General features: G+C 48.2%; 1 protein-coding gene across 1 annotated transcript in view; it reads left to right on the top strand.

The window, feature by feature from the left end:
* The first annotated feature begins 3,247 nt into the window (after positions 1-3,247).
* Positions 3,248-15,375, top strand: part of PCBP3 (poly(rC) binding protein 3) — a 275,338-nt gene continuing 263,210 nt past the window's right edge. Inside the window, exon 1 of the mRNA XM_036242989.1 lies at positions 3,248-3,466. The gene's annotated coding sequence lies outside the window, so the exon portion shown is untranslated. The remainder of the gene's footprint in view (positions 3,467-15,375) is intronic.

Raw genomic sequence — 15,375 nt, forward strand, 5'->3', positions numbered from 1 at the left:
CTTAGCCCAGACTTGAGGGTCTCCGGGCAGCTCTCTCCCTCTTTCTTAGTTTCCTCTACCCTTTCTTCCCCTCTATAGCTCCCTCTTCTCTGGTACTCAGCCCTGCAAATTTTAGTTGCTTTGGCCTCTCCAAACTCTTAACTCTGCCTCCAACTCAGCAAGACAGTAAGCTGGAGGGACTTAAAAGGCTCACCTGCCCTGACTGGTTTGGCTCATTGGTTGGAGCATCGGCCCTCAGACTGGAGAGTTGAGGGTTCGATTTCCAGTTAGGGGCATGAACCTCAGTTGCAGGTTTGATCCCCAACCCTAGTCAGGGTCATGCAGGAGGTAGCAGATCATTGTGTCTCTCTCACATTGATGTTTCTCTTTCTCTCTCCCTCCCTCTCTTCCACTCTATCTAAAAATCAATGGAAAAATATCCTCACTTGAGGATTAACAAAAAAATTAAAAATGGCTCACCTATTTGTTTCCTATCTCCCAGGTCACTTTCCAATTCTGCCTATTGTCTGATGTCTAAAAATATATATATTTCTTCATATTTTGTCCAGCTTTCTAGTTATTTAATGTGGGAGAGTAAATCTGGACCCAGTTATTCCATCATGGTTAGTTTTTGTTTAACTACAAATGTTTGGTTTTTTTTACCCTCATTCCAGAGAGATAATTTTATGAGATGAACAATTCTTGGTTGAAAGTTATTTTCTCCCTGACTTTTGAAAATATTGCTGTGTTAAGGCTTCCACTGTGGTTGAGATGTCAGTTAAATTGCTATTTAATTGAGTTACTATCTTTTCTCTAGATGCTTTTATAATCTCTTTGTCTTTGAAATTTTCCAGTCTCAACATGATATATCTAAGTGTGGCTTTCTTCATGTTACCGTGCTCAGTTCATTAAACCATTAGAATCTCACAAAGGTGTCTTTTTCATTCACTATCTCTTCACTATTACCTTAGCTCTGTTTCATTTGCTTTCTTCTCCTGGAGCACTGATTAGGCCACGTGGGGCCTTTTTACTGCATATACAGTGCTAACCACAAAAGAGTGTTTATTTCCCATCCTTTGTTTCTCTGGGCTGGATTCTGGGCGACTTCGTCAACATATCCTCCAGTTCATCTGCATCTAATTTGCTGCTTAATCTGTTTGCTGAGCTTTATTTATTTTTTATTTGCTGAGTTTTTAATTTTAGTTATCTTTTATTGTTTCTATGATCATCTCTTGTCCATAGATTCTCAATACCTCCTTTGATTTCTTTGAGCATATTAATCAAGTTACCACGAACCTGGACCATGTTGAGCCACATTTTTGTCTTATGCGTCTTGGTTCATCGTGAGGTCATGTGATAGCTGGCCATTCATTTGTGTGAGCTGGGTTTCGTGCTGAGAGTCCTCAGAGCAAACCTCTTACTTTCTTCTTTTTCTTTTCCAGCTCTACCCAGATCTTTCTGAGAGTCAAGGTTTTCCCTTTGAGTGTGTGGTGCACGAGAGACTGGGAGACCAGTGCTATGCACGGGGCCTCTGTCTGGGCCCCCTCTCTTTGCCAGGCTCTAGGCATTCCCATCCCCACTATGGGCTTTCACAGTCAGGGCTTCAGGTCACAAGAGCTTAACCCCAGTCATTTAAAAAAATCCTCACCTCAGTTCTGACCGTTTTGGCTCAGTGATTGGAGCATCAGCCCGAGGACCAGAGAGTCCCAGGTTCGGTTCCCACTAAGGGCACATACCTCAGTTGCAGTTTGTCCCTGGTCCCACAACCAATCAATGTGTTTCTCTCACATCGATGTTTCTCTCTCTTTCTTCCTCCTTCTCTCGCTCCCACTCTATCTGAAGATACATGCAGAAATGTCCTCGGGTGAGGATTAAAAAAAAAAAAAAAATCCTCACCTGAGGATATTTTCCCATTCATTTTCAAACAGAGTGGGAAAAAGAGAGAGAGAGAGATCGATCAATGTGAGAGAGACACATCGATTGGCTGCCTCCCACATGACCCCGACCAGGGCCAGGGACTGAACTGCAACTGAGGTATGTGCCCTTGACCGGAATCGAACCTGCAACTCTTTGGTCCGCAGCTGACACTCTCACTGCTGAGCCAAATCGGCCAGGGCAACCCCAGTGAACTTTTTTTCTAGTTGCTTCTGGATCCCCACTGCTTCCTTTACTCCTGGTCCCCTCAGCTATGCTTAAAAAATATTGTGAACTACGTTTGTCACAATGTTTGGTATTTTGAACAGAAAAAGGGGATGTTTAGTGGAATAGCAGAGGCGTGTTTTCCTGGAAAATGTCCTTGTTCCTTCCCCACTTTCCTCGAGCAGAGACGTAGAAAGAGAAGGGTGTCTGCCGCCCTGGAGAAGAAGCCACTGCTGGGAGTCTCAGTGGCCTTCTCCGCAGGCACCCTCCTTCCATTTCACAAGTGAGCCAAGTGAAGCTCATGAGGGTAGCAGGACAACCCTGGACTCAGCCAGGTGCGGGGCTGAACCAGGCCCTCCAGAGGTCGTGCATGCGCTGTCCTCCTCCAAGGGACAAGGCGGGGTGGCAGGGGAGCAGAAAACACAACCACACATGCTGCTATGGCCACTTCGGTGCAGAACTGGCATGTCTGGCAGCACTGCCAGCACTTCCTGAGCAGCAGTGACAAAGGCCACCCTGGGAGGATGGGGCTGTGCAGAGCACTGGGCTGGGGTGGACACCTGCTCTCTTCTCATGGGTCCTCCCTGACCTCTGGAGGCTGCAGCCCCTTCTGAGATGTCACATTCTGGGATTTGGGGCCAAAGCCCACTCTCCCGCTGCCATTGGAGCCTCCCAGGTGCCCCTAGCTGCCCTTTCAGTGAAGCCAGCAGGGATTTCTGCAGAGACAAAGTGTTATCTTTCTCCTTCCGCCTGTCACCCTCCTGGCTGCAAATGCATCCTGACTCCTCTGTGTGGCCTCATCAAATATTCATAGCCCAGCTCAGCCGGCCGGCCGGATGGGGCCGCAGGAGGGTCCCTGTCTTGTCAGACTGTAAAGGAGACCCAAGGCATCTGAGAGAAAGGCTCAGTTAGGGGGCCAGAGGCAGTGCCCCCCCCCCCCAAGGAAGCCTCTGGTAGAAAAGGAGCCATGATGGCAGCTGGGGGCTGGGGGTGGCTCCAGCCCTGAGGGATCAAGCTCAGTCCATAGCCAGAGGTTTGCTGTCTCCTCACCTCTGGGCTACCTGCAGGGGTGGGAACAGCTGCCCGCTCTGGCCTGGCTCCTACCTCATCAGCGCTTCTTCATCCCTAGCAAACAGCCTCGGGTCTTCACCAAGGGTTCTGTGGGGAGGTCACTCCTGGCACAGGGCTGTGTTGCTGACGCTGTCCTCCCTCTGCTGCTCTGGCTGCAGATCCCACCCTTGGAGGGCTCTACCCCTCCCCTCCCAGCTGGGAGCAGGAAGGAACCTGCCCAGGCTACCCACAGCTGCCACAGCATTGAGACCATGCCACTCACAGATGCCACCAAAAGGTGAGTGCACCTCCTCTGGCCCCTGGTCCCACCTGGAAGGCTGAGGACAGGTGTGTGGGGTGTGAAGAACTGCTCCCTGCACTACCGCTGGGTTAGGGTCAGGGTCAAGGGTTGGGCAGGCTCAAGAGGGTCTCCAGCAGGCAGGTCCTGTCCAGTCCTTCACCACAACCTGCTTGAGCACCTGCTGTGCTCGAGGTGGGGGCTCCATGTGCTGGGGAAATGCTGGAGTGGCCAGGACCCTGGCCAGGGATCCGTGTACTCAGGGAGACGGTACCACTATCCAGAGTGAACCATGGGCTGGCCAGGGGCTCTGTGGGTCGGAGCAGCAGGATGAGGTGGGGGCGAGGGGCTGGGAAAGGTGTCCCTGAGCAGGCCCTGACACAGAGCAAGTGGGCATGGTCTTCCTGTACAGCCAGCAATGGCCCAGGCACACGGGGGTCAGTGAGGCTGCAGTGGGGATCCATGCCTGTGCCACGGGGAGGATGTGGGCTCTGACTCAGAGCAGTGTGAACACGACGGGAGATTTGGATAGAGGGGGTCTATTCTGACTTCAGTTTTCACAAGCATCTTTCTGGCAAGTGTGTTCAGGGGAGACAGTAGGGTGAGTGTGGGGGGCTAGGGAAGCAGGACAACTATTTAGGAGGCTCTCGGAATAATCTGGAAATGTGATGGGGTTTGGACCAGGGGGTGAAGGTGTGGAAAAACTTGAAGACAGAGGCAAAGGGTTCGTTGATAGGTTAGATTCTGGTGTGACAGAAATGGCGTGTGGGTGGATGGACTTGCACCAATCATGTGGGCAAGGCCCTTTGGGCATATTGAGTGGGAGTGTCTTTTGGCCTGAGCTGAGGAGAGGCTGGGGAAGGGGAGGCTCTGTGCAGGGCACCACTGGTCCCATGGTGACTGGAGCTGTGAAGCCAATAAGCCCCACGAAGCCATGTAGGAGGGGAGGGGAAGGGAGAGGAAGGAGGGAAATGTAGTGTCCTGAGGACCCAGGATGAATACTGGTCCAGGAGAGAGATGGGCTCAACTGCTCAAATCTGAGGAAGACCAAGAATCAGCTACATTTACACAAATGATCATTGAGACAAAGCTACCTCCTCTCTTTCTTCTTGGTGTCTTGCTGCCCAGTTCTCATCTTGGTGGTCTCACAGTGAGCCAGGGACCACTGGAGGCCCATTCCTGTTCCTTCCATTCAGGTCTGTGGTCAGATGTCATTGGCCTTGGAGAGTAGGGCAGGAACCTGTGTCATCGTTCTGACACAGCTCCCACCAGGTAGCGTGTCCTTCCTCCGACCCGCAGATGTCTTCGTGGAGACCCCCACAGGTATGCCCTTCCATTCTGCTGCCGTGCCTGCCACTCTCAGTAAACACATGCACGCACACATATGCACATGCACATGCACATAGACACACACAGGATGGTTACTGTAGTGCTTGAAGTAGAAAAAAATAAACCGTGTACCTTTCCATCTGTTTACACCTACCTGATATGTTTGTGGCTGTCCATAAACAAAGCCGAGATGAGGTCACATTTGGGGGAGGCACTTTATTACATATGGGATACGTTCAATAGTAAAAGAAAATCATCAGCCCCTTTTACTTGTGAACAAGGTGCAAAAATCTAAACTGAAGAAGTAGCCACATAAATTTGAGAATAATTTAAAAACTAACCCATGAGGGATGGGGCGGGCCCAGGAGTGCAGATAACTGAGCCTGGGCCGCAGTTGGCTGTCCTCAGCACCATCTGGCTGCCTTCACGCCTGCGGGGTGTTGTTGTTTACAAGTTCATGAGGTGATGTTCTATTTGCACCCTCACCATCCATTCCCTGGATTTTGCCTGTGTAATCTATTGGTTACCAAGAGATGTTTTATATGTTCTGCAAAACTGTGGGTCTCTTTCTGCCTTTGACGCTGCAAGGTCGTTTGCTAGATTTTGGGACTATGTTCAGAGAGAGTCTGCCCTAAAGCCATCTTCCCTGGGGGTGGGCCATCTTGCTGTGAAGAACCCTTCACTCCCCACCAGCATCCTTGCACACTGGCATGAGAGTTGTGTTAATGCTGTTACTCCAGTGCTCTTCAGGGTTGCGCGTGCCTGGTCTTCCTTTGTACACATCCTTACCCCTTCCACTTAGGGTGTCTCCATTGAGTCCAGTCTGACAAGTGATGTCTCCTAACTGAAATATTTGGTCCTTTTACATGGGACTTATTTGGGTTGACATTGGCCACACTCCCGTTTGAATTTTGTTTCTCTCACCTGTTCCCTGTTCCTTCTCTCTTGGCTTCTCTCAAATCCATTGTCCCCCCCCCCCCCCAATGTTTTCCACTATTTGCCTGCCATTATCAATTACTTTACTATGCTTTCAGTGGTTAACCTCAAATTACATGTGTCCTTGACTGTTAAACTCCAGTATAAATGACTCCTGTCACCTCCTAGAAGACTGTATGAGGCCTCAGAACTCCTTAATTTTATTTCCAACCCACCCTCTACAGTACTGTTCTCAAATGTTTGAAATCTAGTTATATTTTAACCCAAGTAGTCATTGTCATTATTATTAAAATCCAATATTTGCCTCTATTTATTACCCTTCCTCCCAATCTTCATCCCTACCTTGATCCCTCGATTCCCTCGGGGTCATTTCCTTCCCCCTGGAGTGCTCCCTTTCGTCCATGTGCACATGCATGTGTGTGTGCCTGCAGGTGCATATATGCATATGTAGGTATGTGCATATGATCTGATGTGTCTTCCTGACGCTCTGTGTTTTCTTCTCTGGTCTCTCTGGCTGCACCATTGGAGCAGAGCCAGTGTGTCCACTCAGCTCCTGGGGATCCGACTCTGAGACTTCTGAGCAGAAGTAGACAGTGCAGGGTGGGCATTGAGGCTCTGAGTCCAACTGTCCCTCACTTCGGGTGCAGGGAGCAGGCCTGCAGCTCTCCTCTTTAGCTACAGATGCTCACCAAGCCCACTGGGACCAGAGGCTCTGGCAGACATTCCTGGAACTAGATGTGCAGCACTGGGGCCATTGAACCCCAATTTTGGGAGACCCCCTACTTTGGGAAGGTCTGTACCGCAGACCTGGAGAGAGAAGCACACCCTGTTCACCCAGGACATTGTAGGTGCCCACAGCAGAGGGGCCAGGAACCAGTGCTCCCAGGGTTCCCTCAGATGGCACACCCCTCTGGGTTCTTCTCCCATGCTGTGCAAGTGTTCATTTAATTTTGCTTTTCAAGCAATAACTTAAAAACACAAAAACCTGACAACCAGCTTCTGCTTGGCAGGACTGATCACCCTGATTTGAGTGGAAACCGTTGCGTCCAGGAGCTGACAAGGACACGCTGTGTGTTTCTTCTGAGGCCTCTGGGGGAGGGTAGCCCGTGAAAGATGTAAAACATAATGAATAAAACATTGTGGTACAGATGTGGGCCGGGAAGTGCCCTGGCTTCCACAAAGCCTTTGGGGACCCAACAAATCTGTAGGAAGAGACATCTACTGACCTGGTTATTTTCCTGGATGTTTATTAAGTGAGTCTGGCAATGAGGGCCCCAGGTGTGGTTTTGGTTGTTGCAAAACCTGTGCCTGGTGGAAATGTCTACATGGGGGACCCTGTTACTACCTAACACCATCCTGTACTGAAAGTCCCCAAGATTCTCACACAAGTGCCCCATGCTGCCACCTGCTGTTAGCATCTGTGAAATGCATGCAGATCCCAGGACCCACCCACCTTGCCTATCCTGCACCTGGGGATGGCTCATAGGACTATGACTATGTCCATCCTCAGGCCTGGCGAAAGAGGCTGGCAAACCCTCCAGCTGAGCTCCAGCTAACACTGTTCCTTATGCCTGTTGGCCCACCCACAGAACAAACACCAGCCCATAATCCATGCCTGTCTCACCCCTGGGCTGCCCAAGGGGGAGGACTTGATCCTCTGCTGACATGGGCCACATTGTCACTTTTCTCACTCAGGAGCTCTGGCTTCCTACTCTCCATCTCCACCTCCCTGTGACCCAACCCTGCAGTGCAGTTTTGTCTGCATGTCAAATCATATTAAGGACACAGAACATCATAAAGCACATTTCAGAAAAATTAGAAGTCTAAATTACATTTAAACTAAATTTTGAACTAAATGGTCATTAAAACATTGTTAAAGTTTTGGCACATAGAACGAGCTTCAGTTCCTGCATAGGGTACTTCTGTGTACAGTGCCTCAGACAGAGGTGACCAGACCCTGCATCCCCACTTGCTTAGTGTGGTCTCAACTGTGGGGTCTCAGGCAGGTCATCTCCTCCTGGGCATCCGGTGATCTCCCATCTCCTAATGGGGCTTGACCCTGGGCTGAGCTCTCAGGGGTCTCTACATGTTTGTGGCAGGCCTGTGTTTCTGAGCAAATGTCCAAGCAGACATGTGGCTTGTGGGAGTGTCATGGTGGAGAAGGACCATTGGGCAGGCTGGAGCTGGAGCTGGGCCAAACCTCCCCAAAGGCCTGTCAAGGGCTCTTGGGTGGGGCTGTTAGGAGTGCCCAGGAGTCCAGAGACCTTGCCTCAGTCCCTCCTTATCTCTATCACAACCCATGTGGGTCCCCTTCACTGTCCTTGTCACCATCTGCATATTTCTGATCTCCTTCCAGAGTAGTTAGGGGACAGGTCTCTATCCTAATCCCAACGTGTGCCCAGCATCCAGAACATGCTAGAATACACCAGAACATACTATAACATGCCAGAACATACCAGAACACAGAGTGAGTGTCCTGCTTGGGTTTCTGCTGACTCAAGGAGGGAGGAAATGGAGCTGAAGAGGCTGAAACAAGGCAGGCAGCCACCAATGCCCAACCATAGAGTGGAGAGCGGGCCCTGCTGGTGGGGATGGAAAGGCCACTCCTAGGGGCTTGTAGGGAGAATCACAGAGGCTGGTCGGGGCAATCTGTGCTCACTCTGCACTTTCATGATGAGAGGTGAGGGAGCCTCGCTGAGAACCTGCCGTTGTGGGCCTTGCCTGGTTTGTACCACCTCCTCCTCACCTGCCAGCCATGCCACCAGCCTGGCTGATCCCACTGACTCCTCAGGGTGACTTAACTCGATTTCACATAACCTGTGATGCCGTCTGGCTGCACGGTGACCTTGTGGCTAAGACAGGGTGTGGATGTCCACACCTCCCACGTAGAGAGGGAAAAACTGAGGCTCAGAGAGAGTGAATGCCTGAGTCCTGCAGCCACAGGTGATCCAGGAGTAACCAAGAGCTCTCTCACCCCTAGTGACTGTGAACCCTGTTTGTGGAGAGGGAACAGGGAGATGCTAAGGCCCGGCCCCTCCCACTTGGCTGTGTTTGACTTGACGGTGTGACCCTACCGTTAGGTACTGTTGCATACCTAACAGAAATAATGCAGTCACACTTGGAGGGTGAGGACCTTCATACCAACCAGACTTGGTTTGGTGCCTTTCATGACTCCTCTCCTCACATAAGCAGGTCATTTGGAGGGGTATAATTTTCCACCACTCAGGAAATAAATATCTTTGCTTTGTAAAACCACTTTCAGGGCAAAGCATGTGCTGAGCAGCTTAAAAAGAAAAATTAAGCTTAACCCAAATACTTTCATTTCAAGTGACAAGCAGCGGGAAGTACAATGTGCTTGGTTTCCAGGACGGAAGGTTTTTAATCCAAAGTGCTCTCCATTCCAAGATATAAACCCCGGAAAGGATCAGCCATTTCATCCTCGTCGGATTCCACCCCCCCCTCTAAAAACTTTAATGCCAAGTTTTGTCCCAAATGTCATCTGTTATTGTGAGTAACACAGTCTGGCAAGACAGCCAGGGCTCTGAGTGGGGGGACTGGGGGAGAGGGGTGCGGGGGAGGATGGACAACTTGTTTAAGGGGCTCTCAGGACTGATCCTGAGGGATGGTCTCACCTCCTGGGGAGAACATCACAGAACTAACGTGAGCTGCTATAATACTGAATTGTTAATCCTGGTGCTTTGAGGGCATGTCCTAGCTTTGGATTGATGAAAAATTTGCCTCTACTGTGCTTTAAAGAAGCAGGCACAGTTGGTGGTGTGCTGCCTGTATTTCGGTTTCCTCTGTAAAATGCAGTATGAGCCACCCACCTGGTGGCCATGCCCTTTGCAATGAAGGGAGACAATGAAGTGAGAGATGTCATTAGGCAGGTAGGGTAGGGCTGGGGACAGAGCAACAGCCTCTCCTGAGACAGAGGTCACTGACTTAACAGACTTGATTTCCCTCCATACCCATCATGAGTGGGTACTTGCATTACCCACCATGGGTCCTGGCCTTCCCTCCATGTGTGGCTGCAGGATGGGTACTTGCTGAGTGAGTGCGAATTAGCAAACTTTCTCATCCCCGCCCCTCCTGGAGGCCTGAGCACTGGGGACTGAGGCCTGAAAGCTGACCACAGTCTGTGGTAGCAGGAGCTGTGGTTTGAAGTCCCGAGTGCACGTTTCTGAGCATTGAGACACTGCGAGCCATTTGGTCCAGTTATATGGTACTGTCACCAATCATCCCGACACTCAGTGGCTTAAAGAAGAGCAATCGTCTCTTTTTGTCCATTTGGTCATGGGCTCTCTCTTGCACTCAGACGGTGGCTGGGGACAACCGAAGTCTCTTTCACACCTGTGCCTGGTACCCAGTCTGGGAGGACTCAACCACAGGGTTCTAAAGGAGCTCTTGCTATGTACATGGGTCTCTCTGCGTGGCCCCTCCAGCTTGGCAGTGTCAGCCCAGAGAACTTTTTACTTGGGCTTCAGCACTTCAAGGAATTGACCCAGAAGAGAAAGAGCGAGGCAAAAGCTGGATTGTCTTTTTCGCTTAGCCACAGACATCCTGAGGCATCACATACACCATCATCTGAATTGAGTCCACTCTTGTTCGATGGTAGTGGACGCAAGTCCTGTCTCTTCACAGTGAGCAGCCAGTTCTGGAAGAACACATGGGCAGGAAATATTGTGGGCCCTGGGAGACTAGGATCTGCCACATTCCTTAACAGCTGCTCACTTCCCCTCCAAAATGCTGGTTTGTAGGTCAGACACCATCCATTATTGGCAAATACTACAGTTCAACCTCATCAGAACAACAGCCTTTATGTAGCGATTACTGTGGACTGGGTGCTAATGACTTATGTCTATTAACTCAGCCCCCACCAGCCTCCAGGAGGGGCCATTACTCTTGCTGCCTTGCAGTCAGGGAACCAGTCATGTGCTCACGTGAGAATCAACACACATTGTCCACGTAAAACTCTTGTCCAGTGTACTTTGCTCTCTGCTGTTCCCAATTTTCCCTTGGTTCTTTGTGCATTTTTTAACTCTTTAAAAACAGTTTTAAAAAATTCTTTAATTTAATGAGTGGTCTTAAACTTTTTTGGTCACCCATCTATTGGCTAAAAGTATCTGAGCAAATTCCCCCAAATATATGTAATCTATTAAAATATAGGCATGATAACTGTCCTAAAATATTAAATATGCTACAAAATATACATGAAAAATGAGAAAGGATGAGATAAAATGAAATAAGCAATATTTCAGAATGTTCATGTATTATTAAAAAACATTTTGAACTCAATTTAACATTATTACTAATTTAAAGTTAATAATTACAGTACTATTTAGGGAAGCTGGTATGAGTGAATATGCTTCACTCCTTCGAACACCTGGTTTGGCCCACAGAGAAGCTGATTTCCAGGGTCTAAGGTGGGCTTGTTTCAATATGTGGCTGTCAGAGCTCAAAAGAACCTCTAAATTACATGTAAATTCAAATAAGAAGTGCATTGTCAGCTGCACTTCCAAAATCATAATATTGTTTGTTTCAGTTCATCCATCAATTATGCAAAAGCTTTTGGTGAAATTCAGCTGGTAAATTTCCATCTCTCCTGAAGCTCATCATCGCTTTTCTTGCAAACTTATTGGGTATAGTTGCATTTGTGTACATATATATATATATATATATATATATATATATATTTTTTTTTATCCTCACTCGAGGACATTTTCCCATTTTTTGTTCAGGTAGAGTGGGAGGGAGAGAGAAGAAGAGAGAGAGAGAGAGAGAAACATTGACGTGAAAGGGACACATCGAGTGGCTGCCAGCCACATGACCAACCAGGGCCAGGGACAAACTGCAACCGAGGTACGTGCCCTTAGCAGGAACCGAACCTGGGACTCTCTGGACCACAGGTCGACGCTCTAACCGCTGAGCCATTTTTTAACAAATAGGTTTAAAACTCACCTATTTTTTTTTTTTTTTTGGAAGACCTTTTTTTTTTTTTTTTAACAAATTTCAGGAAGACCTGAAATTTTTTATTTGGAAGACCTTTCTTTCTTTCTTTTTTTTTTATTTTTTTAACAAATTAGAAAAATGTTCCTAACTTTTAAAAATAAGCAAATATGCCCTGGACGGTTTAGCTCAGCGGTTAGAGCGTTGGCTCACAGACCCAATAGTTGTGGGTTCGATTTCCCGTCAAAGACATGTACCTCAGGTTCGATCCCCAGCCCTGGCGGGGTTGTGTGGGAGGTAGCCAGTCAATGTGTCTCTCTCACATCGATGTTTCTCACTCTCTCCTCCCTCCCACTTTGTCTGAAAAAAATCAATGGAAAAATATCCTCGAGTAAGGATTTAAAAAAATAAAAATGAGCAAATATGAGAATTGGTATAGATGACAAATATAACAGCTTTTGGCAACAAGTCACATAACATTAAAAATAGTTCATGCCCTGGCCGGTTTTGCTCAGTGGTTAGGGCGTCAGCCTGCGGTCCAGAGAGACCCAGGTTCGGTTCCCGCTAAGGGCACGTACTCGGTTGCAGTTTGTCCCCGGCCCTGGTTGATCATGTGGCTGGCAGCCACTCGATGTGTCCCTTTCACGTCAATGTTTCTCTCTCTCTCTCTTCCTCTCTCTCCCTCCCACTCTACCTGAACAAAAAATGGAAAAATGTCCTCAGGTGAGGATAAAAAACAAAACAACAACAACAACAAAAAACACAGTTCAAATATTGGTTTTCAGAGCACATCACTGGTTTTTTATTTTCTCACCGATTGTTAAAAACTTCACTTTTACTTGAAAGGATAGATTCCACAAGGTCTCTTGCTTTTTGTTAAAATATGTGCTAGCATTCCACTCTCAGGCTTGACTGGAACATCATGATGGTTTAACCTAATCTCTTCTGATGGGCCTGAGCAGCTTGTGGGAACTGGCTGAGGTCAGCAATCTTGTTGCCCCCTTGGGCTTGTGTTAGTAATGTCATCTTCAGGCTGTGGGGTTGTGTGTGTGCCCGCACACGTGTGTGCATGTGCATGAATGTGTATTTGTACCTGTGCACATGTGTGTGTCTTTTAAAGCACCTACTTTGTGAGGAATGATTATTAAAGTAAAGCAACATCACCTGTCAGTCCACATATACCTGGGTACAGGTTACCTGGAATGCAGCCTTCAGACCTGAGGGATACCCTCAGACATCTCTGGCCCTACTTTGACTCTCCCTGTAGAATCAGATGTCCAGGGATTACAGGAGTGTTTCCACCTGAATCTTATGCCCCTCCCTTCTAGACCACATCCTGGGTCCCCAGACCCTGGGATTCCCTGCCAGACTTCCTAGGAAGGCTTGTAAGGTTTGTGTGGTCCTCCCCAGGGAAAACCTAGTCACCAGCATGTGCCCAGGCCTGTGGTGGGTCAATGGGTGGATGTTTTCAAAGTGTGGACAGAACTTGGCTGAGTGAGTTGGGTGGTCCACCCCCAGGTTGGGACAGGGCTGGGGATGGGAAGAGAAGGTGGGGCTTGAGACTGCCGTGAGACACTTACCAGCCATGTGGGCTTACTGCAAGAATTCCCACTTCAATGACAGAGATGAGGGGAACAGAGCCACTAGTCTATCAGGTTCCTTTGTGCAAAATTGGAAAAGGTGCCCCTCTGCTAGATGGAGCTTGTGGGGTGCTGCTTGCTGGTGAGGAGCAGCGGGTTTGCTGCCCTCACATGACAGTGGCCTGGGCCTGTGAGCCTCAGGTATGCAGTGGCTGATGGGAGAAGGCCTCTGTCTACCTCTTCACAGTACAGAAGTCCCACTTGCTCCGACCTGTGGGCAAAAGAGTGGCATGGTGTGGGAGCAGTGCAGTTAGCAACACCATAGTGACACATTGCTTGTCCTCATGGTATTAGGTCAAGGGGTGACTGCAAAGAGAAGCTCTGGTGTTTCTCCAACCCCCGGGGAGTCCTTTGGGGGAAACTTAAAGGTCTGCTCTCTTAGTTCCACCTTACTTTCACATTTCCCCAAATCAGTCACTATGTTGTATATTTTACATCCAAAGCTTATTTACACCTGCTACTGCTCTTCCTGTGTCCCATATTTTTTTTCTGGGTTCAGTCTCCCTCTTACTGGGCTATGGCTCTTAGTAGTCACTTTGGAGATAGTCTGTAATTCTTGGGCTGTGTTGGTCTGAAGCGCCTGTAGCCAGCCTGCCGATGGTGGTGTAGGGTGTCATGCCTTCTTGTTGACATGCAGCCTCCCTGGACACGGAGGTTCATTCCTTCTCGACACCTACGGTTGCTGAAGATCATCTGCTGACCACGTGTCGACCTTTTCAGACATCAGCTTTTTCTCTCTAGTTTCTCTTCTTTTGGGGAATTCTATTTTAATTTTGCTCAAGTCTCAGAGTGCTGCTTCCCTGTTTTTCAATCTCCTGGCATCTCTCTTGTGCGCTAAACTGTGTCCCCCCAAATTCATGTGTTGGTTTTAACCCCAGCACCTCAGAATGTGACTATATGTGGAGATAGGGTCTTTAGGGAAGTGATTCAGGTAAAATGAGGTCAGTAGAGTGGACCCTAATCCAACAGGACTGGTGTCCTTATAAGAAGAGGAGATCAGGACATAGACACACACAGAAGGACACAAGGAGGCGACCCCATTCTATACACCAAGGAGAGAAGCCTCAGAAAGAATCAGCCTGTGACACCTTGATCTCAGACTTCCAGCTTCCAGAACTAGGAGACAATAAATGTCTGTTGTTTGAGTCACTCTGTCTGGTACTTTGTTATGGCAGTCCCAGAAAACTACTAGTTTCCATTCTGGAAAATTCTTAGTCATTCTTTCTTTGAACATTGCCTCCTTCTCTTTTTCTCCTGACTGCCTAAGTTGGATCATCTTATTCTATTTTTCATCTCTTTATGGCCCATATTTTATTTTATTTCATTTTTTAAATTAATTTATTTAGTTACAGATGTTTCTCCTTTTCCCCCCACTGATTCCCCTTCCCCCTTCCTCCCCACCCTGTCCCCAGCTTTGTTGTCCATGTCCGTTGTTCATACATACATGCATATAAGTTCTGTGGTTTATCTCTTTCCCCACACCCCCTCTTCTGGGGATTGGCAGTCTATACCCCACTTTCACATCTCTGGGACTACCCCATTCCTCAGACTGTTATGTTCATTATATTCCACAAATAAGTGAGATCATGTGATATTTGTCTTTCTCTGCTTGGTTTGTTTTGCTTAGAATAATACTTTCCAGGTCCCTCCATGTCGTCTCAAAGGATAAGAGATCTTTCTTTCTTACAGCTGCATAGTACTTCATTGTGTATATGTACCACAGCTTTGTTATCCATTCGTCTACTGATAGACATTTGGGCTGTTTTCAGATCTTAGCTATTGTAAATAGTGCTGCTACAAACATGGGGGTACATATATTCTTTCTGATTGGTGTTTCAGGCTTCTTAGGGTATATTCCTAGAAGTGGGATCACTGGGTCTAATGGCAGTTCAATTTTTAATTTTTTGAGGTAACACCATATTGTTTTCCATAGTGGCTGCACCAGTCTGCATTCCCACCAGCAGTGTACTAGACTCCCTTTTTCTCCACACCCTCGCCAACACTTATTGTTTGATGATTTGTTGATGGCGGCCATTCTGACAGGTGTGAGGTGATACC

This window comes from Molossus molossus, unplaced genomic scaffold (assembly GCF_014108415.1).
Source record: "Molossus molossus isolate mMolMol1 unplaced genomic scaffold, mMolMol1.p scaffold_m16_p_5, whole genome shotgun sequence".
NCBI lineage: Eukaryota > Metazoa > Chordata > Mammalia > Chiroptera > Molossidae > Molossus > Molossus molossus.